Here is a 26,384-nt window from a genome sequence, read left to right on the forward strand (position 1 = left end):
AACTGGTGGGCTAACTTTCTCGTTTTTGGACATCGCTAGCGAAGAGATTTGGGCAGAATTCTGTGGAGAGCCTTGGGAATCTGAAAGAAAAATTTGGCAACTGGAGATCAGAGCCATTGTGGGTTCCCCTGGCTCCGGTTCCGGGCCGCCCCCCCCTTTTTGGAGGCAGTCACCAGGATGGGTTTGAACCAGGGGATTTTCTTGCTGTTGGTTCTGGGATGAGATGGTGGGCGGCGGTAGCTCAGTCTCCACATCTCCCCAGTCTGGATTTGCATCCCTAGGGACCCATTTTTCTTTGGGAGGAGTTCCCCCCTCTCTGAAGGAGAAGATCCTTTTCTCAGGATCCTCTGAGGATCCCTCTCCCTCAAATTGGAAGATCTGTACCTCCTCCTCAAACTGGGTCTGTTTGGGTCTTTTGTTTCTCCTACCCCCCCTCTGCTCCTTAGGAGGCAGACTTTCAGAGGCAAGAGATTTTGTTTCCGGTTCCTGGGTTTCCAGGGGCTGTTTACAAGTGAGGAAGGAAGCTTCCTCCAAGGCTTTACACCCCCCTTCCCTTTGTGCCTCCTCCCTGTGAACCGGTGAGTTATCGGGGTGCTGCCCCCGTCATTGTTCTGGAGCACCAGGTCCAGAGTTGGGTGCGTTCTGCGCCGGCATGCCGTTCTGAGGGTTCTGCTGCGCCCTCAGTATGTGACCCAGATCCCGCGCCATGTTTTGAACCTGGCGCTCTAACTGGGAAACCCGCTCAGGCTGATACGGGGCCCTGTTTTCTCCCCTGGGCTGATCCCGGGAAGGGTAGCTATCCCTTCTTTGGTAGTACCCCTGGTTGGGAAGATTTGGGTACCCCTCCACCCTTGGCCTCCCCTCTCCCGGATTAGGTTGTCTGGGCTCAGGGAATTGGGGAAAGAAGGGTGGAGGATTTTGGGGCTGGAAATTGGGTGGATACCTGGGGAAAAAGTTCTGCCCAGGATTTGGAGAATTTCTGCCCTCCTGTGGGAAGTTAGGAGGGAAGTTCCCTGGGTTAGGTGCTTGGCTGGATCCCCCCCCTTGGGCTGGAGGAGTCCACACATAACCCAGGATGGGTCGATTTCCCTTGTAACGGGGACTTACATAATCAGGAGAGCGAGGGACCCCATTTGTGGGGCTGCCTCCCTGGCTCCCTGTCTGTGACTGGCCCGAGGACCTTCATAATCAGAAGAGCGAGGGACACCATTTGTGGGGCTGCCTCCCTGGCTCCCTGTCTGTGACTGGCCCGAGGACCTTCTGGGCCTAGCATTATTAGGTGCAGGTAGGTTTTTAGGCCCCCCCATCTCCAACTCTAACACGGGGGTGACCTTTACCTCTGCCACCTTGGCAGCAGCAGGGGTGTTGTTGGCTTTGGGGTTTTTGGGCGCATTACTTTTGCTATCTACCGGTTTCTGCACCTCATAGATCCGGGTAGCCTGTTCAATGACCCAGTCTAAAGATCTTTTCTCGTGAAAATCCCTCACGAGCTGGGTCATTATGTATTTGGGCAAGGCATGAAAAAATGTATTAATGAATTCTCTACTGTCTGTGCGCACCCTTCTGGTGGTCTGCGCAAAAGCACGTTTCAGTTCTTGCACAAATTCTTGTGGGGCCTGATCCTCCCCACATTGCAAATTGTAGGCTGCCTTGCGAGCCTCTTGAGGATTTCTGTGAACAGAAAAATGTTTCAAGATGGCCGCCTTATAGGTGGACCATCTTAAATGATTTTGGTCCTCCAGCCCCGCAAAGAAACTGGAGTATTCCGGGGAGAAGGTCCACTTTACATATTGAATACAGCTTTGGCTGTCCTTCAAAGGGAAAGTCTCCATCATTTGCTCAAACAACTCTAAGTGCTCCCAAACAGAATACTTAGCGTTCTTATGGTAAGGCGTGATGACGCTCCTGATCGCCTTAATCTGCTTTAAGGGGTCCTTAAGCAAGGCCCTTTTTGCCTTATTGGCCTTTTTGGTTCGGGTAACCCTTGTCCATTCATCCTCTGACTCAGAGGCACTGCTCCCAGAGGTTCCTGTCTGTTCTTCCAGGTTTTCCCGGATTCTGCGAGCCTGGGAATGGCTGGCAGAATGTGGGGACCTGGTCTCCTGTTTCCTGTGGTGCTCAGAGGAGTCCTCAGATCCCTCCTTGCTGCCAGGATTTGCTGGGTACCCCCCCCCACTGACCTAACTGGGCAGAGGTTTTCAGGATGCCCTTAAGGGGCCTACTCTCCTGGGGTTCCCCACTGAACTGTACTGTACTTGGGTGCCCATACTCGGATGCCCACCCCTCCATTCCTGAGTGGTACTGGCCTATGAGCCCCATACTTTTAGCTGGATAGTAATCTGCCATCCCTGTGGCCCTGTGCTCATGTGCGCCAGGGGACATGGGGGTGGTAGAGTCCAGGGACTGGGAGAGATGAAGGCCCCTGGTGTTAGGGCTCCTGAGGTTATGGTCAGGAGCCTCTCTTTCCCAGCGGACCTCATCTCTATCCGCCCCTGCTCCCTGTTGCAATGCAAGAGCCTGCATTTGTGCTTTCAGTTCCTCAGTCAAGGCCTTACTAGACTCTATCAGTCTCTCCTGCATCGCTACCTGTTGTTGGAACCTATCATTGTGTTGACAAATGGCCTAATTTTCCCTCTGTGCTTCCTGGTTGGTCCTGGAGAACTGGGCCAGTCTTTGCTGCAGGAGGTTTACCTCCTGAGTCCCATCCCTACTGGCCTGCTCCTTTCTTGCCAGAGCATCTTCCACCCTTCTGGTGTGCTCTACCAAGTTCCGGTTTTCTTTTTGGAGGTCACCCAGCCCCTGGAGGGCCAGGTGATTTTCTTCAATTTCCTTTTTTAAGTGGCAGACTTCCTGGCCTAAAGTGTCTCTTTCCTGACTGAGAGCCTGCATCTGTGCTGCCAGGTCATCCCTCTGTCGTTGAAAGGCACCAGCTTTTTGGCGCTCCTCATCAAACTCTGCCTGGGTATCCTGGTCTTTCAGAATCAGTTTATTGCTCTCCTCTTTCTCTCTATCTAGCTGGCTTTGCAGGGTGACTACCTGCTCCGCGCATGCCCTGTTGAAATTGATCTGTTGCTCCAACTTTTTCTGGTTCTGCAGTAAGGAGTCCAAACTGTCTTGGTGCTCCTTCTGCAGGGCCAGAAATCTGGTATCCTGGTCTGTCTTTTCCTGTTGTAGGATGCCCATATCCTCTTTTATTTTAATGATATATTGCCTACTATCATTTTCTGACTCCTGGCTCCTCTGCAGCCTCTGCTCAGAAGAGGCCAGATCAGATCGGGCCTTCTCTAATGCCATCTGTTGCCTATTTGCCAGATCTTGGCTTTCAGTGCATTTATCCTGCATGTCTCCCATATATAGGTACAGGTATGCTGCTATCCTGGCAATCTTATTGTGTTCATCTTTGGCTTTAGGAGCCATATATAGTTCACTCAGGGCCACATGTAATGGACCCTGATCTCTCCATAGGTCTGACCCTGTTTCAGTGACCTGTCGCGTGATGGCCTGCAACCAGGCATCCTGGCCCTGTTCAGTCCATTCACCTCTCACAAATAGTTTATGTAAGAGGTGCTCTCTGGCTATTTTCATGTCTACTAAGGTCGTTATTCTAGAGATTGGTCTCTGTCCTGACTTACAGAAGTTTTGTATTTTATTTTTGCAAAACAGACCTTTTCCTAAGAGCGTTCCTATGAGGAGTGCTTTACAGCGTAACACAGCGTGGTGATCCGACCGGATATGTGTATCTGGTCAGCTGGCACGCTGTATTAATCTGCACAAATGGTAGATCTAACCCAAACGTCCGGCACGAGCCCCCAATTTGTAAGAGGATCCAATTCAACACTACAGCTAAGTCAACGCCTAGTCTATAATACTGAATGAAAACCCTTATTGATATATCTTTATGTCCAGTTCATGCGTTCTGGATGACTACCCCTATATACCACCCCTCTCTTAGAATCCCCCTGACCCCACTGAGCCAAGAAGTAGTTCTGTTTTGCAAGTTAAAAGGTTTAATTGATAATTTAAACAATAGATATATATATCACACTTTATAATAAATTAATAATTGAATATCACACTTAATCTGATATGATAAAGATTAACAACGGAGAATCTGGCACTAGCACACTTCTTGATAATCACTAAGGAGTTGACATGAAATGGATAAGATAGCAACAATACTTTTATGGTTTCCAATGGATGCAATGTGGAATGAAATGCAGTACAGAAAATAACTTGATAGGATTTCAGCAAAAGACAATGTAATCACTTTCTTGGACAATTCACCCCCCCCCTTTTATGCAATGCAAGGAAATGGAAGGAAGGCACACAGTTCTCAGAAATGCAATTACATGTGATTCAGTTAACCCCAGCAAGCTTAGACTACAGAAGTTGGAAACACAGGCCCAAATGCTTTAAATGTGCTGGCAATGTAGAAAAATATACTAAAATGCTTTTAATTCCCTCTAGGAGGTTTAGGGTGAGTGGTATATGCTTTGAATAAGTTCAGGATCACTTTAGCAAGGATCTAGGGTGTAACTAGCAGGTTAAACGAATTTCTGGCAAATGGAAGGCAAGCAGCAGCAGATTTTTACACGTGAAGAAATTTGCAAATCGCGGCAAAATACGCGAATGCGCCGGGCGCTATTCAAGAAGGACTACAAGGGCTATCAATATCGTTTTGGGGTCATATGAAAGCCTAGGATCTCAGCTTCCAGATGAAAGTTACTGCAAGTCTCTAGCACAAACGGTCGCGGAGATATGAGCGATTAAATAAAGGTCGTTTTTCAGATTGAAATTTTAAAGTTCACAAAGACAAGTGCAGCTTGCAACTAGCAAATCACAGGTGACAGCTTTACAAATGACAGGTGACAGTTAGGAGGCAGTTCTACTTAGATTAAAATAGCTTGGATTATATTATTTTAACTAAGAGATTGGTTCTGCACAGTTTTCTAGGTACTCACACTATATTTTTGAAATATGCCTCGCCACGGATCTGGTCAGGTTCTGGACTGGACCCCGGTCTCTGCACTTCACAGTGATCTGGGTCAGCTCTCTCTGGTTCTGCTAACAGGTCAGCTCTACTCTGCTGGTCTGGTCTGGGTCTCTGAAGGTTGATGGAGGTAAAGGATGGATTTTCCTGGCAGAGCTTCCAGCTGCAAATGGATTTGAAGCTCCCTATCTGTCCTGTCTCTCTGCTTTTATGTGTTTTGAAAATGGGTGTGCGTGAGCAGCATCACTAGCCAGCCCCTCTCCACTTATCATTGGCCAAGCTTTCATTTCTCCCCTGATTGGGGGAGCTAAGTTGTGTCAGAGTGATGTCATTTTACAGCCTGCAGAAAGTCCACTCCTCCTGTCAACTTGCACACAAATCTAGATTTGAACCAAATACATATTTGCAGAGGTACATATTGTTTTAAAATCATATGCACCCATCATGCATTACAGGAGGTAAACTCTGCTCTTCCTGGGGGCTTGCATTCAGAAATAGCGATATTTTGCACTTTTTAACTGGTTTGCAATCCCGGACATTACCCCAAATTTACACACATGTGCGCAAGGAGTATGGACATTAGTTGATGAAGTGTCAGATTTTTCACATGCACACATTTTGAGTAATATCCTCTTTTCCGCTAAAACCCCCCTGAACATACCACCGGTTCTAAAAACCTCTTAAAATGTGGGCAGAAAAATCACAAGAATTATGGTGTCATTTAAATAATTTTCACAAGTCCGCTCTATGAGTTATTCATCTTTTTCTAAAACCATATTCTGGCTATAGAGGTGTGTCTTTTCATGTCACATGGTACAGAAACCAGTCTTTCCAGTTTCTGCCAAGCTCAGAGACCCTGCCCCTCCCAGCTTCTGCCAAGAGGAAGCTCCATTTACGACTCCCGCCAATAAAACATTTGCCTGAGTCAGGACAGGGCTTTGTTCAGAGCTCCTGTATTCTGTGGGGGCTCCCCTTAATTCAATTATCAGAGAGATGGCATATCCTTAGTGTGGCCAGCAAAAGGCAGATAGGCCTGGGAACACAGCTGTGACTCAAGTTTCACTCCTGATGGGGGTAGTTGTCAGGCAGAATTCAGTTTCTTAAGCCAGGTTTCAGATAAAATGTCACTTTTTGTTCCCCAGTTTAAGTCAATACATTTTTTTACATATGCAGCTAGGATGCTGATTCTAAGTTTAAAACTGTGACATTTAAACAATTGCAACCTATGTGACACTCAAAGTAGGTCACTCATTTCTTTTAAACATTTAGATTTTTTTAGTGTCTTTCAGTCCAAATTTACTTAAACTGCTGAAATCCACAGCTCAGCCAGTCTTGTTATAAACCTTCAAGTCACTTCAGAATATAACTTTACATTGGATCCACCTCTTAAAATGTCTTTCTTTGGCATGTTTTGGGTTCATTTATTCAGTTTTCTACAAAATCTGGTGGTTTTAAAACGCCGGCTTTTGGATAGTGGTGAGTACTGGTACTGCACCCCTTTTTGGGATTTAAGAAAATGAATTCCCAACAGTTATGGGTTTGCTTTTGGCAATCAGCATTGCCACTCCCAATGATTTCAGACTACTGTGTGGGTAGTCCAATGGTGGTTTTAGGCAGCGTCCTTCTGTGCCCATAACATCGGCAAAAATGAGTGGCAGCCTATTCTTCATGCATTTCCCTGTGCATTTTCGCTCTGGCCATCATGATGTTTTCCATGTCAATACTGCACAGTTTTGAGGTAGGGCTTGGATGCATGGGTAAATACATCCCACAGTCATTAGAGTCACCAGGGCTAGTCCAGAGGACACTTCTCTACTCAAGGTTAAAGACTGATTGTGAGTTCCATAATGATTTGACGAGATTGATTGGGAAAGGTTGTGATAAGGACAGTAACAATTCATTCCTGGTGAATATGAGTAGCAGGGCCTGAATTTCCTTGCCGAAATAGATGTCTGTAAAGATCAGCTGGCCACCACGACCAGCACTGTGATCATTGCAAAAAGGAAAGCCAGGGAATGGGACATTATGTCTAACATCCAGAAACTCTCAGTGAAAAAAAGATACATAAAGTGCTCGACTCAAGGATTTAGGCCTAATGTATCTCACAACTATCTGACTAAACTATGCTTCGTGGCTCTGAAATGCTTCATACTATACCTGAGATTAAACATCCTTCCTACAAGGGAGAATCTGGGCGTTTGCTCAAGAACTTTATATGAAGAAGGCACCTGTCGACTCTGTGGGTGTGAAGTCGCTACCGGTCGTCATATCTTGACGCCCTGCTCAATTCTATCGACAAATTACATCAAAAGCTACGGTCTGTTGGTCCACGACATAGACCATATTCGATATGACCAATTCTGGAGCACGCTATGCTCTTTGGAATCAGTAGTAACATCATCAGCAGCATACTCAATATGGAAGATGGTTCTGTCAAAATGTAATATGGGTGAATCCATCCACTAAATGATCATCATCAGCAGCATACTCAATATGGAAGATGGTGCTGTCAAAATGTAATATGGGTGAATCCATCCACTAAATGATCATCATCAGCAGCATACTCAATATGGAAGATGGTGCTGTCAAAATGTAATATGGGTGAATCCATCCACTAAATGATCATCATCAGCAGCATACTCAATATGGAAGATGGTGCTGTCAAAATGTAATATGGGTGAATCCATCCACTAAATGATCATCATCAGCAGCATACTCAATATGGAAGATGGTGCTGTCAAAATGTAATATGGGTGAATCCATCCACTAAATGATCATCATCAGCAGCATACTCAATATGGAAGATGGTGCTGTCAAAATGTAATATGGGTGAATCCATCCACTAAATGATCATCATCAGCAGCATACTCAATATGGAAGATGGTGCTGTCAAAATGTAATATGGGTGAATCCATCCACTAAATGATCATCATCAGCAGCATACTCAATATGGACGGTGGTTCTGTCAAAATGTAATATGGGCGAATCCATCCACTAAGTGATCATCATCAGCAGCATACTCAATATGGAAGATGGTGCTGTCAAAATGTAATATGGCTGAATCCATCCACTAACTGATCATCATCAGCAGCATACTCAATATGGAAGATGGTTCTGTCAAAATGTAATATGGGTGAATCCATCCACTAAATGATGTACTTGCAAACTGGCAATCTACTTTTAGACTCTATGTAAATATTGACATTATGTATTTTAACAAATTGTATTGTACAATGGTTGGATGAAATAATTCCATACATAGTATGCATTTTATGGCAGTCACACTGTTGACTGGGTATGCTCTTGTTCTCTTGCACATTGTATATTGTTTAAAAGATTTTAACATTGCTAAAGGCGTGTTCAATAGCCAATGCAAATACATTTTTTTAAAGAATGTCTTCTTGTGGTAGTTCCAAAAAGGTCCCTAAAAATGGGACCCGGTTCTGAATAGTGAGTGCTCGAGAACAAGTCGAGTCACCAAGCAAGAACTCACAGCTGAACCGGGACGCCTTGATGACCCCGAGGCTCCAGCATCCCGCGAGACCTGTCCCGGAGTCATTGCTGCCTGCGGTGTTACAGCAGAACTGTTGAGCAATGCCATTGCTTGAGCCGATCGCAGGGGTGGGATACTGCTGTATTTCTAGGCTAGTCACTTTTCCTATTTATTGCTCTACGACCCGTTACAAGTTCCTTTCCATTGAAAGGATCCATACATGTGGTAATGTACATTGTGACACATGTGTATGTGAGTAAATGATTATGCATATTTGCACAAAACCCTTTATTTGTTGATATGGGCTCCGTGTGCTATGATGTCATCTGAGAGCCCAGCGTTCTTGCTCTCACACACCAGCTACATCACACACGGGTTATTATTTTGCAATGTTCCTTGTCTCTTTAAATGTTTTTAGGATCTGTAAAGTGTTTTTGTAAGTGCATACTTCACATACACATATCCCAAGTATACTTTGTTTAATGCAGTAAGGATTTCTTCCTGCAGAAGCAATAAGGTCAGTGCCAGGAGGTTAGGCTCAGCGCCCACAATCTGAGCAGTCACTGCCTTCCAGAGATACGTGTTCTCCATTTTGGCTATTGGTCTCGTATGCTATTCCATTCCAGACATTAACTCTAGAAAATGGCTTCTCTCGCTTGCTGGCTCCCATGTTGACGGGTGTGACTATTGGCTCCATGCAGTACTGCAGTTTGGCCAGATTTCCTCTGATTCAGAATCTGTGAAAACATGTTTCTGTGGGCCCCCCAAACTCTGAAATCAAAAGTCCCTGCCCAGAGTAGTGCTCTGTTCTAGTTTGTCCACTTTTTTTAAAACATGTATTCACTATTAGTGTTAGATTTGTGTCGGCAATAGCATAGTGTGTGTTTCGGGGATGGCCATGGCTTGTGTCATGTTATTTAAAAAGTGGAAATGGTGCCTGATTAGAAAATGGAGGAGTGCTTGCTGTGGAAAAAAGTACTATACGCGGGTAACCGCAGGATGCATTTCCTTTCACTGCGTTTAAGTCTTGATAGTAGTGTTATAAAATACTGTTTGTTTATGCTCTCTTCATTTCGTATCCTGGTAAACGCAGACTGCCATTCAGAAAGGGGAAATACAGCTACAGTTCAAAATGTTATAATATCTATTTATATACTGTCAGGTTGTTGTATTATGTCATTCAAACACATTTGAAGTAATCTCTTTAAAACAAAATGTTACTCTAGCTCTGTCTAATTTGCACTTTTTAAATGACTGTCCCTTGCCTCCCATGGCTCCACCCCAGTCCCACCCCTTCGCTTTGACAGCCCCCGCCCCCCCTCCCCACCCTGTGGAATGCCCTGGCAATGTATTTCCATTTCCATAACTGGTTCCATGTGCAAATAGGCTTGTGAAAATGAGGAGAGTGTAGCAAATGTACGCGCAGAGATGGGTAGTTGGAAAAAGTGAGTGGGGAAATCGGTGGACTTTTAGCACTGTAGCCCAAGGCTCAAAATCACACATTTTCTCTCAGGAGGTGATGTACTCCCGTGGCTAAATCATCCCCGTGGCACCAGTAGGCTTGCGTTAAAGTCCCCGCTCAATTGATCACAAATTGTGTGGCTCTGGGGAAAGCGATGTTTAAGGGGGAAAGACGGTCGTGGCTTCCCAAAAATATCCAATTAAAACCCCACACAAAAAGCAAACTGCCTTTCCCTACGAGCTTTCCGCCACGCGCCCCTGGCGCTGCCATCAGTCCCATCGCCGCTATCTCCCCACCGGGCTGGGAGTTCAATGTTGCTTGTGTTCGTGACAGGGACATTGAGTTTGAAAAATGAAGCACCGATGAGAACTCCTGTTGAACCGCCTTTGTTTGCTATTCTGAGGCCCGGCTCCGGCCTAGACTAAGCCCCCACTTCAAAGTGGGCTGCCCTCGCTCTGTACACAGAGCCTCGCGGCTGTGCAGCGAGGCTGATAAGCGGAGAGGGGACCCTGCGCTCTGAGCACAGGGGGCGAGTGGGACCATCCCGCGGGGGAGGGGCGAATTCCCCTTTCATCTCTTTAAAGCATTTTCCGTAAGTGAGAATCGATCAAAAACGAAGGGCATTAGAAAAAACGAAAGAAAAGGCGAAGAGAAACAGCTGGCGTTCAAAAATGAGATTCGTGCACTCGCAACATGTGGAACGGTTTCTTCAAGCATCTCACCTGTGAAACGAGAACATACATGTGTTCCTATAGAAGGGACTGCGGCATAGCTCAGTGGGTTGAGGTCATGCTGCACAACAATGGCTAGACTCGGAAATAACTTTAAAGTGCTAGATGGAAACTGCTGTGAACATTCTGGCCACCATATTGGGCTTTTGGAATGGTGGGCATAGGCGCCAGCTACATGGCGGCATTGGGGGCAGTTGCCCCGGTTCTTCTTTAACAACAGGGGAAAGGGTTTCACCCCTAACCCCTGTGGAGATTCTGAAAAATACAGATCGGATCCCATGCTCTCCCAAATAGCTCGCCCTGGCAGGCTTCTGGCTGCTCTCCCACTGGACTCTGGCTTGGGGAGGAAGCGGGGGGTGGGGGGGATATGTACCTTGCCAAATTAGCAAGTGCCGGCTCACTTCAGAGTAGGAGGCCACTGCGTTATCACCTCCGCCTCCACTGGGGGGCTGGGGAGGACTGGCGAGAGCTGTTTGCGGGAGTGGGAGAAGTAGCGGGTCCTAAAGCAGAATACTGCAAAGACAGCTCAGCGGTTTAGGTGACTGCTGCTGAGGTGTGATAAGTTTAGACCTGCTTGTAAATCCTATGGCTTTTCCCCAACTCCTGCTGCGAAATGTGCCGAGTTGTTTCAACCTGGTCGTGGGTTTTGCTTCCTCGCTTCCGCGGGCACACATCTAAGTTTAGTTCTGCCAGGCATAGTTAATATCTAAATGTTGGCACCGTTGATGGTGGAGTTTGGGCGCAATCGCCGCCGTCAGAATTCTGCTCTGTGTTGCAGTTGTAAAGTCAGCCCAGCGCAAACCTTTCCTGATTTTTAGGAACTGGTGTCATGACGGCGAATCAGAGATGCCGCAAATCCCGCCCAATCACAGAATGCTGTTTCAGACAATCAGACGGCCGGAAATGTGTGTGCCCCCTAAACACCAGAAATGCGCGTGATCCCCACGGATGTATACGAATTGTTCGAACTACAATTGCTCGAATTACAATTGACCTTTGCACAATTGACCGAATTGTGAAGGTCAATTGTTACATATATGCGGGGGGAAACCCCCCGCTACCCTCCATTATATATATAAATATATATACATACATATATATATATATTACCAAACCAATATATATATATATATTTGTGCAAAGGTCAATTCGGACCCTCGACTTTCGGTCAATTCGGTAATTCGAATAATTGTGTTCGAACAATTTGGGTAATACCATCCCCACTAGTACTCCGCGAGCAGTGAGGGTTCCGAGGGCAGCATCTGGGCGTTCTATTGATTCTACTCATCCTTTTCAATCAGTCGTAACCCCAGCCAGAACCAGCCCATAAAGGGCAGGCTAGCCAACACGGCAGGTCACATCCCTTCTGCATGGCGTCACGAGCAGCTGCAGGCAGACTATCAGTGAGGTTTAGCTTCGAGAAGTGCTGTTTGCTTAGTTATTATTTATTTTATGTCAATCTCTTTTCAAATCATACTAAAATATTGCACACTTTTGTTTAGCTTTGACAAGGCCATTTGCAGTATCCAACAGAGGTGCCACCAAAGGGTGGCTAATGGGGGCCACGGCCACCCTTATAAAAACGCTGCCCTCCGCCACACCGGCCCTCCTGCCTCCTATGAATGCAGCCTCGTGTGCCACTCCAAGTGACCTCATCAGGCCACCCCTATGGAAAATCTCTGGGGGGCAACAGGGGTGTCCACGTGCTTTACAGGCATACGTGGGTGGGCAGTAGCATGGTGTGGTTGTTCTTTTGGCAGCGCACTGGTGTCACTGTCCATGGAGCAGTCTTGTTTGCAGGTTGCGCTCAGCTTGTGGGGCACGTGGAATAGTCCTGCAATCCCAGGAGGGCTCTCCTTGACTAGCTGTGGTCAGCGTATAGGGGCTGCAGAAATGGTGAGCAGACTCAGGCAAAGTTCTTCTTGACTGGCTGCACTCAGTCTGCCGGGACAAGCCATGTAGGACTGAGGCTCTCAGCAGAGTCTTGCTGAAGATCCCTGTTCAAGCTGCTGGGCAGGCAGGGTCCAGCCTGGACTCATAGAGTGGGCAGGATCATGATGCCCAGCCATGCCCCTGGTCTTACTGGCAGTGTGAAAAGGCAGCGTTTCCGTTCAATAACAAAGGACACAAAGTCTGCCAAGAGCAAGAGAACTACAGTAAAGCAGTCACACACATTCACAGCACAACCAGCGCACAAGGCAGTCATGTTTGCTTCCGTTCAGAGAGTGGGATTTTCATGAGTCGATGGTTTTCACCTCAGGATGATCCGGTGCCAGTGGGCACAGTCAGTTGCTTGGCATGATGGAAATGCCCATCAGAGGGGGTCCCTATGTTTCCAGGATACCTGTTCCAGCTGGATCTGGATTGCAGGTGGCTTTCCCAGTGCAGAGCCGCTAGGGCTGAGATGTCTCAGATTTAGAAAGTAGGAAACAAGGATCACCTGCATAACTGGGTAAATGGTGACTGCATTGCAGTGATATGCCCGCAGAATACTCAGGATATTGGCAGGCCTGCCACTGGCACGAGGGAGTAAGGCCATTTCATCCAGAACCTCATAAAACGAAAGGACAAGACAATTAAAGTGTGTGATCCACAGGTCTGAGCACTTCACCACTTCTATGCTTGGAAGGACCAAGTCCACACACATGTTTGCCACCATTTCCCGACGATGATATTTGCTTGTTTCTAATAAAGCACTTGACACCAGCAATTCCAGTTTCATGCCCCGGGAACTGGTGCTACTAACAAACCTCATTATCCACATCTGTGCCATTGAATCTGCATTTTTGTAAGGATTATGGCGTGAATCTGCCTTGGGGGGTTCAGAACACTTGTGCGCATGGCAAATCCCGCTCATCCGAGACGGGCGCGCTGTGTGTAGAGCTATGCGCTCCAGGTTTGATATTGAAATAGTTAGGCCTGTAGGCCAAGGCAGTGCTACAACCCAAGTTAAAGTTAATCAGTGACCCCATCTCCATCTTTGCTTATGTAATACAGTAAGAAAAAGGAAAATAGCGGAAAAAAAGAATGAAATGATATATATTTTAATATTTTAATTTCCAATATTTATACAGTGCATTTCCAGCTTTAAACATCAAAGAAGTTTCATGCGGCATAGTAGGAATAGGTTCACTACGCTAGCAAACTCGGTTCCCATGAATAATTGGGTGACATTGGAAGGGTGGGGTGTAGCCCGAGAAACGCCAGCTGTCAGAATTACCTTCCAGGACCTATATAGTTCTTAAAAAGTAGGTTTGGGGGCTTGCAATTTTCAGGGCCGTGAGAGTTGCATTTGACGGCTAGTTTTGAGATCTGCATTAGAGAGCCTATAGTGTTTAAGAGTTGCCTCGAGAGACTTACACTTTACAGAGAGGCATTGATGTTTTTAAGTTTACTCATCAGCCTTCGAGGGCTTAGATTTCAGTGGGTCATTTGAAGGTTCAGGGCCTGATTTACAAAAGCGATTTTCAATGACAAAGTTCCATCAAAAAACGCTTTGTGAATCGATACTATGTCATATTTCAGCATTTTAAAGCCGGGCGGTATCAGCGCAATCTTTCTAAATCGTTTTTTTTTTCCCTTTTGGAAAGAAGAAAAAGGTCTTTTGACCTAGTACCTGTAATGTTTTCAAAGTTCCTGGACGGCTTGGTGATTTCAGAGTTACTCACATTCATGGCCATACAATTTACCAGTGTTATTTTTCAAGCCTTAAAAAAGAATGTTGAAAGAAGTAAAGACAACGTAAACACTGCAAAAGGGCACTGGAAAAATGAGAATAAAAGAGATGCTCAAATAAGTAATGGAAAGAAGAGCAAGAAAGAAGCGGGAGGCGAAACAAAGATACTTCTATTGGCGCGTGTACTCATTGCCCACTCCACTGGATTACAATTAAAGCAAAGCACAGACATCAGATCCCAGGTCTACATACAGTGTAAAGGGATGTGCTTAGCCTTTCATTTACCTTAAGACGAGTCACCAGGATTTGTGGTACTGGGCTCTCTGGGCCTTGTGAACAATACTTTTTACCCCTATACCCAACCCGTTACGTAACACAGGGTCGGACTGCCCTATTGGGAATTACGCCAATGCCCGAAGTGCAGAAGTGTGGCCAGTTTTTCTGGGCAAAGTGGGTATATCTTTCGGCCAAGTGGACCCCGTTGATGAGTTACTTCACTGTGCAGCAAGTAGTTGTGACCAGTGTTAATAAACAACATATTCCTTAAAATTCAGAATTGCAGCACATTTTACCCAAAACCGACCCGTGCGTACTACTGGAACAGTCTGTCGGAAAAAAGGAATGAATTCACATTTTCGACTGCGGAACACTTTTTCATTGGTGCCCAAGCCACTTTTTCTGTCCCAGTCAGACCCTCTCTTTGGCTAGCTCCCATGCCTTGGCAATATTCCAAATGCTCCCATTAACTCAGACAATAGTTTGGAACACTATGAGAGTGGCAGGAGGTGTGTAAGGCCCAGGGATATGTGTGGAGTTCCAAAGCCAGTCTGCCTTAAGCTGCCTGGAGCCACAGGAAATGCAATTCGTAATCCAACATCAAAGAGGGAGTTTACAAGAACATTGGGTTCACCATTTGGTTGCAAGGATGAACGCTAAGGCTGCAGTCTGTTGTAAAACAGTATAAAACTGCTTCTCCACTGAAAAGCGATTGTACACTGTACAACATATTTTGGCAAAATTATAGGTAAGCAAAAGACATCAAAATGCTAAACTTGTAACTGGCCTTGGAAATTATAGAAAGAACTGGAAGAAGATCAGATCTGCAGGAGTACCCCGATACTGAAATCCACTCTAACTACTGTGGTTAAGAACAGCTTCTTCTGCACCCCATAAGAAGATATCTCTCTCCAGTAAGTCTCTTGCAAAGTTCTCAATCGAGTAACTTTACATCAGTTTACATTCAGTTATTAATTCTTCTGCAGTAAGTTGGCTTGGTCTTGTACCAAGAAGGAGTGATACACAATGTGTCCACCAAAATGACATGAGAACTCGACTTTACATTGCATTACTATCTAGATTCTAATCGTTTCACAGCAGGAGTCATTGGTTTAGCAAAGCATTCACATACCAGCTCTCTGGGCCTCTACTTCAGCAGCACCCCTGACAAGGCTATGATGGTCTCTACCGGACACCAACACTTCTCAATCAAAACGACTCACCCTGCAGCCACTGGATCACAGGTAGAGCAGGGCTTCTTCAGCACAAGGACAGCACACAGCATGTACATATCGTGCTCTCGGTAACAGCAAGGATGGGAGAAGATCTCATATTCTTCAGAGAGACATCACGGGCCGAAACAACATGAACGGGGAGTGAAGCTCACCAGTCTTGTAGAGTTCCAGGGGTTGCCAGGAGATGACACTTCTTGTGCAAGGTAATCCAGAGCAAGCTTCAAGCTTCAAATTCAGAAGGCGTCTTGCAGGCATGATGACATTGGTCAGTAAGAGGGACTGGATCACCAGGATTTGTGGTACTGGGCTCTCTGGGCCTTCTGAACAATGCCACCTTAATACAATCACACTAACCTCAAAACCACAGATGCATTGTTTGCTTGAAGCAGGGCACAATGGATAGCAATGCTTTGTTGACATGGAATTTAGTTATTTCGGCCATTGCACCTATGAAAATCAACCTTCTCTTCATGGCTTAATGGTTCACGGCTGCGCATTATAAATTGAATAAAGTAAAGTAAATGAATGAACATGTTTACATTTACTTAGTTAAGACGTCATCACCACAAACCCATGAACACATATGATAACCAATTCTTAAGGCAGCCAATTCTCACTTCATTAAGAGCCACAAAGAATGGAAGCACAGTGATGTGTGTTTAGCATGTCATCCACATGTACAAGACAACATGTAGGAAATGGAGGCACAGGCAGCTAAGGCCCCATGCAAGCCCACAAACATAGAGGAAACACATGAAGTGTCCAGGGCACTGAAGCTGGGGAATACAGGCTCTAGGCGCTACGCTACATACATGTCACTCTGACTGTCTGTGATTTGGATGGGATAAAGGGAGTTGCTGCTGCCTTTTTGTAGGGTGCTGTTGGTGGCCATTTTAGCATACCGAGACACATCAGTAGAAATGTGCCCCATGGGGCTCGGCTTTTCTAGATGGGACAACCATTTCAAATACTTAGCAAGCAGCTTTTCAGCTATAATGTGGATCCCAGGACGCAGTGATGAGCGGGATATGGTGCCATCCCTTACAGCTTCGCCCTCTTCCTTTACACAAAGGTTAATGGGGAATACTTAACTCGCAGGGCATTATAGTTAAGACATCCGTTTCTACTTGAGGTGCAATACCAGTGTTATGTTATGTTATTTCATTTATTGAGCGCCAAAGCCCGAGGGCATCTAGGCACATTACAGGTAGGACACGCACCAGATAAGGATGTTTTCATTCGAACGGTGCAGCGTATTCTTGGTGGCTGCAGTGAAGGAGGTGATGGGGCAGAAGAGCATCGTCTGGAACCAATGCTCGTGGCCCTGAGGAGTAAGTGATGGGGTCAAGAAAGACAAACACTCAAGGGAACAGTGGATTTACTGCATCAGAGAAAGTAGAAATGAGCTCCCATCACCTTACAAATTACAACGCATGAGAAATCACCTGATCATAGAATGCAAAGAAAAGTCCTGGCCAAGCATCTCCCCAAAAATAATGTGGGTGTTCTGAAAAAGAAAAGGACTGTCGTTAGGTCTTCATATTGACATTCTTCGCAGACTACAGTGTGGATGTCTCATGTTGGTGGACAGTTGATGTCCACCATACTGTACATTTGCCAATGTACTCAGAAGGTCTATTTACATTGCACATTATTACTAATGGCAGAGGAAACATTCAAATAGTATTATTTATAAATAGGAGACCAATTGTGGGGAGAATGGAACTCACAGCTCCAGAGGCTGCTCACCCCTCAGAAGAAGGGGGTCTAGTGGTAATGATAGCCCAGGGGCAACGTGCTGGCCTTGGAAGCAACACCACGCAGAGCAGCGAAGGTTCGAATCCCAGATCCGCGCTTAGAAACTGCGTTCAGTTATGATGTTAAGCGCCTTATAAAAGAAATACAAATAAATAAAATATCCGCCTGCTTTTGCCCCGTTCAAAGACACTCTATCTGTCGAAAGTCTCAAAGGCCTTTTTCAACAGATATTAAAAGGCGGGTTAACATCTGATGAAGAAGGTCCTAGAGACTTCCCAAAGCTAATGCTTTTTCCATCGCAGTATAATATTCTTAGTTGGTCCAATAAAAGGTATCAACACTTTGGGACAGGGTTAGAAATCCATCACCTTTAAAATGTATTAGACATTTTAATGTTTTGTTTAGTGTGGTCTAACTCAAATACAGGCATCGCGTAGACTGATGAAGCCCGACCGAACCAACCTTTATCACTTGAAACCAACATACAAAAGGTATTTTCTCAGATGACTATCCCTGACATCATAGGTGCAGTAGCAAGGACTGTTTTCCAGATAAAATAATGCATTTTCTCTATACTGTCTAAATGCATTGTATTGCTTTGCTGCAAAGTGTTAGACAATTGCAGGAATAATACTTACTTTTTTTTATTTTGTCATTTGTAGAGTGTGCCAAACCCGTAGGCATCAAAGCACTGCTCACAGTAAGCGCAGCTTAGAAGAACAGATAGGCAGGGTACCTGCATACAATAGAGGAGGAATTGAGACACACAATAAATCATTGTGCTCTGATTAGGTTGGAAGTTTGTTCCACAACATGGTCCTTAAGAGCAGCCATTGAGCTACATGCTTGGAATCCAGCCACAGGAGCCTCACACAGAGAAATAGACTGAGGATTGTATTGTGGAGTTGTATTATCTGGTCCGGAGTCCTGATGGAGTGCATCATAATGCAAAACATGGGGTGACTTTGTCATGATGCACGATTATGCAGATATAGAGGACATAATCAAATGATCTAATAATTGTCATGTCATTCATACACTTGATTCTTAAGGAACCAGTGCCAGCATGAGGTTCAACACACTATGTGAGCCATTTTGATGTCACCCGTTGTCGTATTACATCCATATTCATAGAGCCCCCAGATCCCAACCCCTTCCCTCACCTTCGCCCCTGTTGCTCGGAGTGGAATGTAACACCTGTGGTGCCACTGCCCAGACAGGAAGAGGAAAACAAATCAAGGGTTAGTGAGGAACGGGCACTTCTCAGGACTCCATAGTAAGAGTAGACGGAAGCAGAGATTAACATCAGCGGTCTCGCCTACCTTGTTCGCATGTGTTTCTACCATGTAGTAGCTTCACTTACTCAGGGAAGGGCTTGAGGCCCCTTTGGTCGACAAACACCCACCTGCTCACCCGAAACCCTCATAGTGGTCTGCATTTTAGGTCACAGCAAAAAACCAAGGACCCCCAGGGAAAAATGTGCCCTTCAAGCAAAGGTATTCTACTGATAAGGGCAGGATTAGAAAGGGAAAGAAGCAATGTTGGCCAATGACTACTAGGGCGGACAAGGACTGCAGAGAATGGAGGCAAAATAGCTGCTGGGAACAGGAAGGCCCGTAGTGGACGTGCCGGCCGGAAGAGGTTGGGATGGGAGAAGCAGAGAAATAGCCAGTGCGGAGTGCATGGCAACAGAGCAAGAGACGGATGCACTCGGAAATCGGATTTGGGTGGGGAGAAGAGCCAAAAGCAAAACCCAGAAAGTCCTCTGGCAAGGCAACACTACAGAATCAAGGAAGGGATGAAACCCACAGGCCTGGATCTCTGAAAATGAAAAAGTGCTGTCTTAACACATTGACAAGCAATTTCCCCTTGTTTTTGGTTCCTTAGTAAAGGCAATTATAACCCGAGGTGCTAGTAGGCTTACTTCTACTTATTTCCACCTGCTATTCCCAGGGGTCATCTTGGAAGAGTTTGCTATGTTTACAATAACCCTTACTAGCTGGTGATGCTCTCTGCTACCTAAGCCTGTCCCTATTTCCATCTAGACAAGCCTTCCACCATCTCTGTGCCCTTCTTCCTTTCAAGTCTCACTGCTTCCTTTCTTGGATACTAAATTCTGTACATTGCAAGGTTTGGGCCGCTTATGCAAAGATTTATATTTAAGCAATCATCTACATGCAGTTTTGATTGCGTGTTGCAGTGGTAAATATGCATGAACATGTGGGCGGGGCTGTGTTTCCATGCATGTTTTCACCTACACATGCACACCATTTTAAAATCTGCCTGCCATATCCATGTCACATGGAGCTGTTTGTAGGGATGAAGAGAGACAGATGAGTGTGACCCTTGTCGTTCTGGTCCCTCTCTCATCGTAATGTTACAGAAATGAAAAGTGTACATCTTCCTGGCCCCCTCCTCCCCATCACTACTGTACCGCAGATGCAAAAAACGCTATTCACTCAGACAACCATCCAAACCCTACCCTGATGATGTCGTAGAGGTGATAAACCTGCAGATGATGGAGCAAATAGACTGACTGTGACCGTGCAGAGAGCCGATGACGTCACAACCAAGACCGAGACGTAGATGCATTAGGCATGAAGTACGCATGCATCACTGCATGAATTTATGCAGGCACCTAGGTAAAACTGCTCTTAGACACATGAAGAATATGCTTTTGACCCACTTAGAGGATATATACTATTTTGCTATGCTAAAATGCAAGACACACAAGAATAAGAAATGAAGCTGGCTTGACGCTGAATGTAACTAACATGAGTGGCCATATTTATCAAAATGGACGATGCAGCCGCATTGAAGTGAATGGAAAGCATTTAGAAGACTTGAGAACGCAGGGCGAGGCCTCACTCTCTGTTTTGGCAGGAAAACACAGACAGACTGTTCATGCAGCCAGTGTACATACATTTGCCAAGGCTATCAAGGGAGGGAGCGTTTCACATCAGTACTCGAAGGTACAGACAAAGGCAGACATTAGAAACAGTTAGCCACCTGCATGTATAAATGCTAAAAAATCCTCGTAAATGTGGAGCAGGAAAGTCAAGCCAGTGGTCTCTACACACGTGATCTGAGACTAGAGAACAAAGCCTCTTCCTTCGAGCCAGACAGAGACCTTCTTTCCCATCCAGCTTAGGACAGATGATTCAAAGTAGTATCAGGTTGAAAGCTAAATGTACTAAGCTCAAGGCCTAAAGGATCGGAGATGGTAACCTTATTGGTACAGACCGCACCTTTGAGGCTGTTCCGTCACCTTGAATTGCTGCTCATGAGCTGGTAACCGTCCAAGGTACCAAGGCTTAGAAGACCCTCACTGACCAATCCCTACCCACCTTTAACGTTTGCTCACACTTTGTTGCGGCGGCCCCTCACCACACTCTAGCATGACATAATTTAATTTGCAACATTTAGGAGATGGTTGCAGGTGGAGCTACCAGATAAGGTATACAGCACTAACCCAACATAGATGCTTTATGTAGTTTGCCCCACTAACCAAACCCATCCTGCCTTAGGTTTTTGTAGAATAATATGTCATATCTCATGTCACAACCCTTTTTAACTTGTTGACAAGCCTGTAACCAGCCGAGGGAGCACTGGAAACCCTGTGATGACTATGTCTAGCCCTGTTTGTGAGATCCCTCACTAAACAGTGGTTTTCTCACATTTTTGGACTTTCCCGTTTCTTGGGTGTGGGGATTTCCCCTGAATCAGACCTCTTGCTTTAATGATGGGGGCTTTCCCACCCCTCCACTACAGGGATGATAGGAATTCCTGTGTAATCCACCTGCTTCCAGCAGCTGCAAAAACACGCACCTGCCATAGGAATCCAAAGCTTCTTCAGCCACAGGAAAATAAGAAACAGGTGGGGATGCTATTAGCTGCTGTGGGTGGCAGAAGCATTTTTTATTCCTATCTGTCAGAAATCCACCCAAATCACATGTGGCATCATAACCATGCATGCAACATTGCATGGATGCTTTGCAAGCACCATACACAACCCCCACTGTCACCAAAGAACGTAAGTTCTTTGCAGGACACCGCAACTGCATCATTCCTTTTCTGCACAACCCAAATGTTATCTGCAGTTTCTCACTGATGTTACCGTGGCAACTGGTTCTACTATTACCACTAATAGAGCTACTATTAGAGGGATCCCCACTACTACTATTCCTATTAGTGCTAATTAGAAAAAAAACTGGTAGCAGGTATAACTGGTAGCAGGTACCAATGGCAATTATTAAAATGAAAATCCTGCAAGGGTGAGAACATATGATGTTGCTTATAGCGATATCAATGATTCATTTGTATGCATAAAGTGCATACTCTATGAGTACGTTTTCTCTGACCTGGACATTCACATTCTCCCGTTCCAATATATTTCAATGTGAACTATTATTTTATCCTTACCCTGCCACATGCACTCTCTATGATCTACATTACCATATATCTGAACAGGGATCCGCACGCACATAGTGGATGGTACAGTAGCACTGATCAATGAAAAAGCTGGTGAATGACCCAGGTTAGTCTTTGCGATCCACATATAATTAAACATCTTGGGGCAATTTTCTAAGTTCAGTGGATGTAGTAAAGTAGCAGTAAACACGGCAATACACCGTAACTGCCTGCTTTTCCCACTCAAAAGATTTATTGCAATTGTCAGGAAGAGTTGCAGTGTGGAGTGGACTTAACACATCCTCCTCTTTTCCCCCGTGCACCTGTCAAATCCGCATGTGTTGCTGCCAGCATTTGATTTTCATGACCTTTGCACCTGGTAAAAGCAGGCATAGGAATCCATTGTAAATGCTGCCCACAATCTCAAATATCGGGGTACATTTACACCTTTTCCATCATGAGGTGGAAAAGCAATGTCTAAAGGCGACGTTGTTGTCTGTAGTCAACACTCTTTCTAACCACTACACGATTGAACGGATTAAGAGTGCATAAAGTGGACCTTTTGCAAGGAGGTACAAACAGAGCTGGCCACCACCATGCAATTAAGCACATTGTCCCCTCTTCCCTTTCTATTCTATGCAAATTAGAATTGTAATAGAAAGCATGAAGCTTGTTCTGCCCCATTCATTCACAATGCAGACGATGGGTGCTGTTGCATGATAAGAATAGATCTTCGGCCGGGAGGCATAGCAAACAATACGAATGCCCAAGTGAGTGCGTGTAACACATCAGGATTACATAAGTGAAAATGATGATGATATGCATTTATCTACTTTAAAAGACAAATGGGCATCACTACGAGTTTGGTGGTAACCATCAGGTCAAACTCGTACCACTGTTTCCGCCACCTGATGTATCCCGGTGCCACCGGGACATTACAAGTCCTGGCGGCCCAGGATATCACGCAGCAGAAAGCGTAAATCCCCATTCCCATGAAGATGCATAGGACTATACGGGAATGGGGACACGGAAGCAGCGGCTGCTTCCATGACAACTCTGTTTACCGGGGCCGTTGCGCCCGGGAAGTCAGACCTGCTGGGCGCAACGGCCCAGGACGGCAGATTTGAAGTGTGACTGTCCGGAAAGGGTGCCGATCCGGTGCCACCTGCACCCTTATTTCCAGACCGCCACACTCAGAATGAGACCAACTGTTTCAATCCTGATCTGGCTTTCATTTTCGTTTTTTTTTTAAATATGTACTTTTTTATAGTATTTTTTAAATGTTTTCAATTAGTTTAATTTCAAATTCTGTGCCCTTTGCCGGGAAAAAAATGTTGAGTCTACTCACAAACAACATGCCTTAACCTTAAATACATGGCCATCTGAAGCCAGTTTCATCCGTTAATGAATTTTCTAGGAAAAAGGTTGTCGTGCAAAGGCACCAATACCGAATGGAGAACAGCGCAGCATGGACCTCTAAGTGTTGACCATCTTTGAACGGTGTCTGATTTGTTGGGATATAAAACATATATTTAAATTGGCACTCTCTTTGACAATGAGGTTCTTTTGGGCTTTTCTCTTACATGCTGATGTAGAGAATCTGCCAATGCTGCTGCAAATGTTTCTGCTTCTGCCTGAACCCTAGGCCAGAAGCCTCTGATGAAATGACTTCCCAAATGTGGGGCATAATTAAAGGGCCAGATTCGAGTGACACAAAGATTTCGAAAGGGACGAATCAGTGTTGAGGGATTTTACTCTAAGTGAGACCCCATCTTGTATGAGCCAATACAAATGGATCTATTATTATTGGTTTTGCGCCAGAACATCGTCAGCACACATAAAATGCACTGGTGCCAAGCCATTTTGCACTGATGCTGGGCCATTTTACACTGGTGCATGGCAACTTTGCACTGACGTTTTCACCAACCATCTAGCACAAAAACAAAATGTGTACCCAATAACCAGCGCTAAAATCACATTTGCAGAGACTGACGAATGCAAACACATTTTGCACCTGTTGATAGGTTGGCACAATTTCCCAACACTGGGGCATTGTATGTGATACCACTTTTGACTTTTCAACTCTATGTTGTCATATTATAATTTCTCAATTCCCTCTTGTATGCTTACCTTTGATTGAGGTAGTCAACCATTGCATTGCTCTATCATTGGTTGAGGTAGTCACCCGTTGCATTGCTTTATCATTCGTTGAGTTAATCTCTGGCTGCATTGCTTAATCATTGGTTGAGATAATCATCATTATGTTGCTTTATCGTTGGTTGAGGTAGTCACCCGTAGCATTGCTTTATCATCGGTTAAGTTAATCACCTGCTGCATTTCTTTATCGTTGGTTGAGATAATCACCATTGTGTTGCTTTATCATTGGTTGAGGTAATCACCCGTTGCATTGCTTTATCATTGGTTGAGGTAGTCAACGTTGCATTGCTTTATCATTGGTTGAGTTAATCACTGGCTGCATCGCTTTATCATTGGTTGAGATAATCACCATTGTGTTGCTTTATCGTTGTTTGAGGTAATCACCCGTTGCATTGCTTTATCATTGGTTGAGGTAGTCAGCCCTTGTATTGCTTTATCATTGGTTGAGTTAATCACTTGCTGCAATGCTTTATCATTGGTTGAGATAATCACCAATACGTTGCTTTATCATTGGTTGAGGTAATCACCTTTTGCATTGCTTTTTCATTGGTTGATGTTGTCACCCGTTGCATTGCTTTATCATTGCTTCATAATTGGTTGAGGTAGTCACCCGTTGCATTGCTCTATCATTGCTTTATCAATGGTTGAGGTAGTCACCGTTGCATTGCTTTATCATTGTTTGAGGTAATCACCCATTGCATTGCTTTATCATTGGTTGAGATAATCATTGATGCGTTGCTTTATCGCTGGCTGAGGAAGTCACCCATTGCATTGCTTTATCATTTCTTTATCATTGGTTTAGATAGTCACTGTTGCATTGGTTGTGGTAATCACAAATTGCATTGCTTTATCATTGGTTAAGTTAATCACCTTCTGTATTGCTTTATCATTGGTTGAGATAATCACCAATGCGTTGCTTTATCGTTGGTTGAGGTAGTCACCCGTTGCATTGCTCTATCATTGGTTGAGGTAGTCACCCGTTGCATTGCTTTATCATCGGTTGAGTTAATTACCTGCTGCATTGCTTTACCATTGGTTGAGATAATCACCATTGTGTTGCTTTATCGTCGGTTGAGGTAATCACCCGTTGCATTACTTTATCATTGGTTGAGTTAGTCACCGTTGCATTGCTTTATCATTGGTTGAGTTAATCACTGGCTACATCACTTTATCATTGGTTGAGATAATCACGATTGTGTTGCTTTATCGTTGGTTGAGGTAGTGACCCGTGTCTTGCTTTATCATTGGTTGAGGTAGTCACCCCTTGTATTGCTCTATCATTGGTTGAGTTAATTACCTGCTGCATTGCTTTATCATTGGTTGAGATAATCACCATTGTGTTGCTTTATCGTTGTTTGAGGTAATCACCCGTTGCATTACTTTATCATTGGTTGAGGTAGTCACTGTTGCATTGCTTTATCATTGGTTGAGTTAATCACTGGCTGCATCGCTTTATCATTGGTTGAGATAATCACCATTGTGTTGCTTTATCGTTGGTTGAGGTAATCACCCGTTGCATTACTTTATCATTGGTTGAGGTAGTCACTATGCATTGCTTTATCATTGGTGGAGTTAATCACTGGCTGCAATGCTTTATCATTGGTTGAGATAATCACCAATGCGTTGCTTTATCATTGGTTGAGGTAATCACCTTTTGCATTGCTTTATCATTGGTTGATGTTGTCACCCGTTGCATTGCTTTATCATTGCTTCATCATTGATTGAGGTAGTCACCCGTTGCATTGCTCTATCATTGCTTTATCAATGGTTGAGGTAGTCACCGTTGCATTGCTTTATCATTGTTTGAGGTAATCACCCATTGCATTGCTTTATCATTGGGTGAGATAATCATTGATGTGTTGCTTTATCGTTGGCTGAGGTAGTCACCCATTGCATTGCTTTATCATTGATTTATCATTGGCTGAGATAGTCATTGTTGCATTGGTTGAGGTAATCACCCATTGCATTGCTTTATCATTGGTTAAGGTAATCACCTTCTGCATTGCTTCATCATTGGCTGAGATGAACACCATTGCGTTGCTTTATCATTGGTTGAGGTAATCACCCGTTACATTGCTTTATCAATGGTTGAGGTAGTCACCGTTGCATTGCTTTATCATTGTTTGAGGCAATCACCCATTGCATTGCTTTATCATTGGTTGAGATAATCACTAATGCGTTGCTTTATCGTTGGTT

The 26,384-nt window shown here is 44.8% G+C and overlaps 1 protein-coding gene across 2 annotated transcripts in view; it reads left to right on the forward strand.

Annotated features, from left to right (window-relative positions):
* The window catches only part of TBX4 (T-box transcription factor 4), a 613,533-nt gene that overhangs the window by 281,081 nt on the left and 306,068 nt on the right, over nt 1-26,384 (forward strand). The window lies entirely within an intron of this gene.

This window comes from Ambystoma mexicanum, chromosome 9 (assembly GCF_040938575.1).
Source record: "Ambystoma mexicanum isolate Mex_15411 chromosome 9, UKY_AmexF1_1, whole genome shotgun sequence".
Taxonomy (NCBI): domain Eukaryota; kingdom Metazoa; phylum Chordata; class Amphibia; order Caudata; family Ambystomatidae; genus Ambystoma; species Ambystoma mexicanum.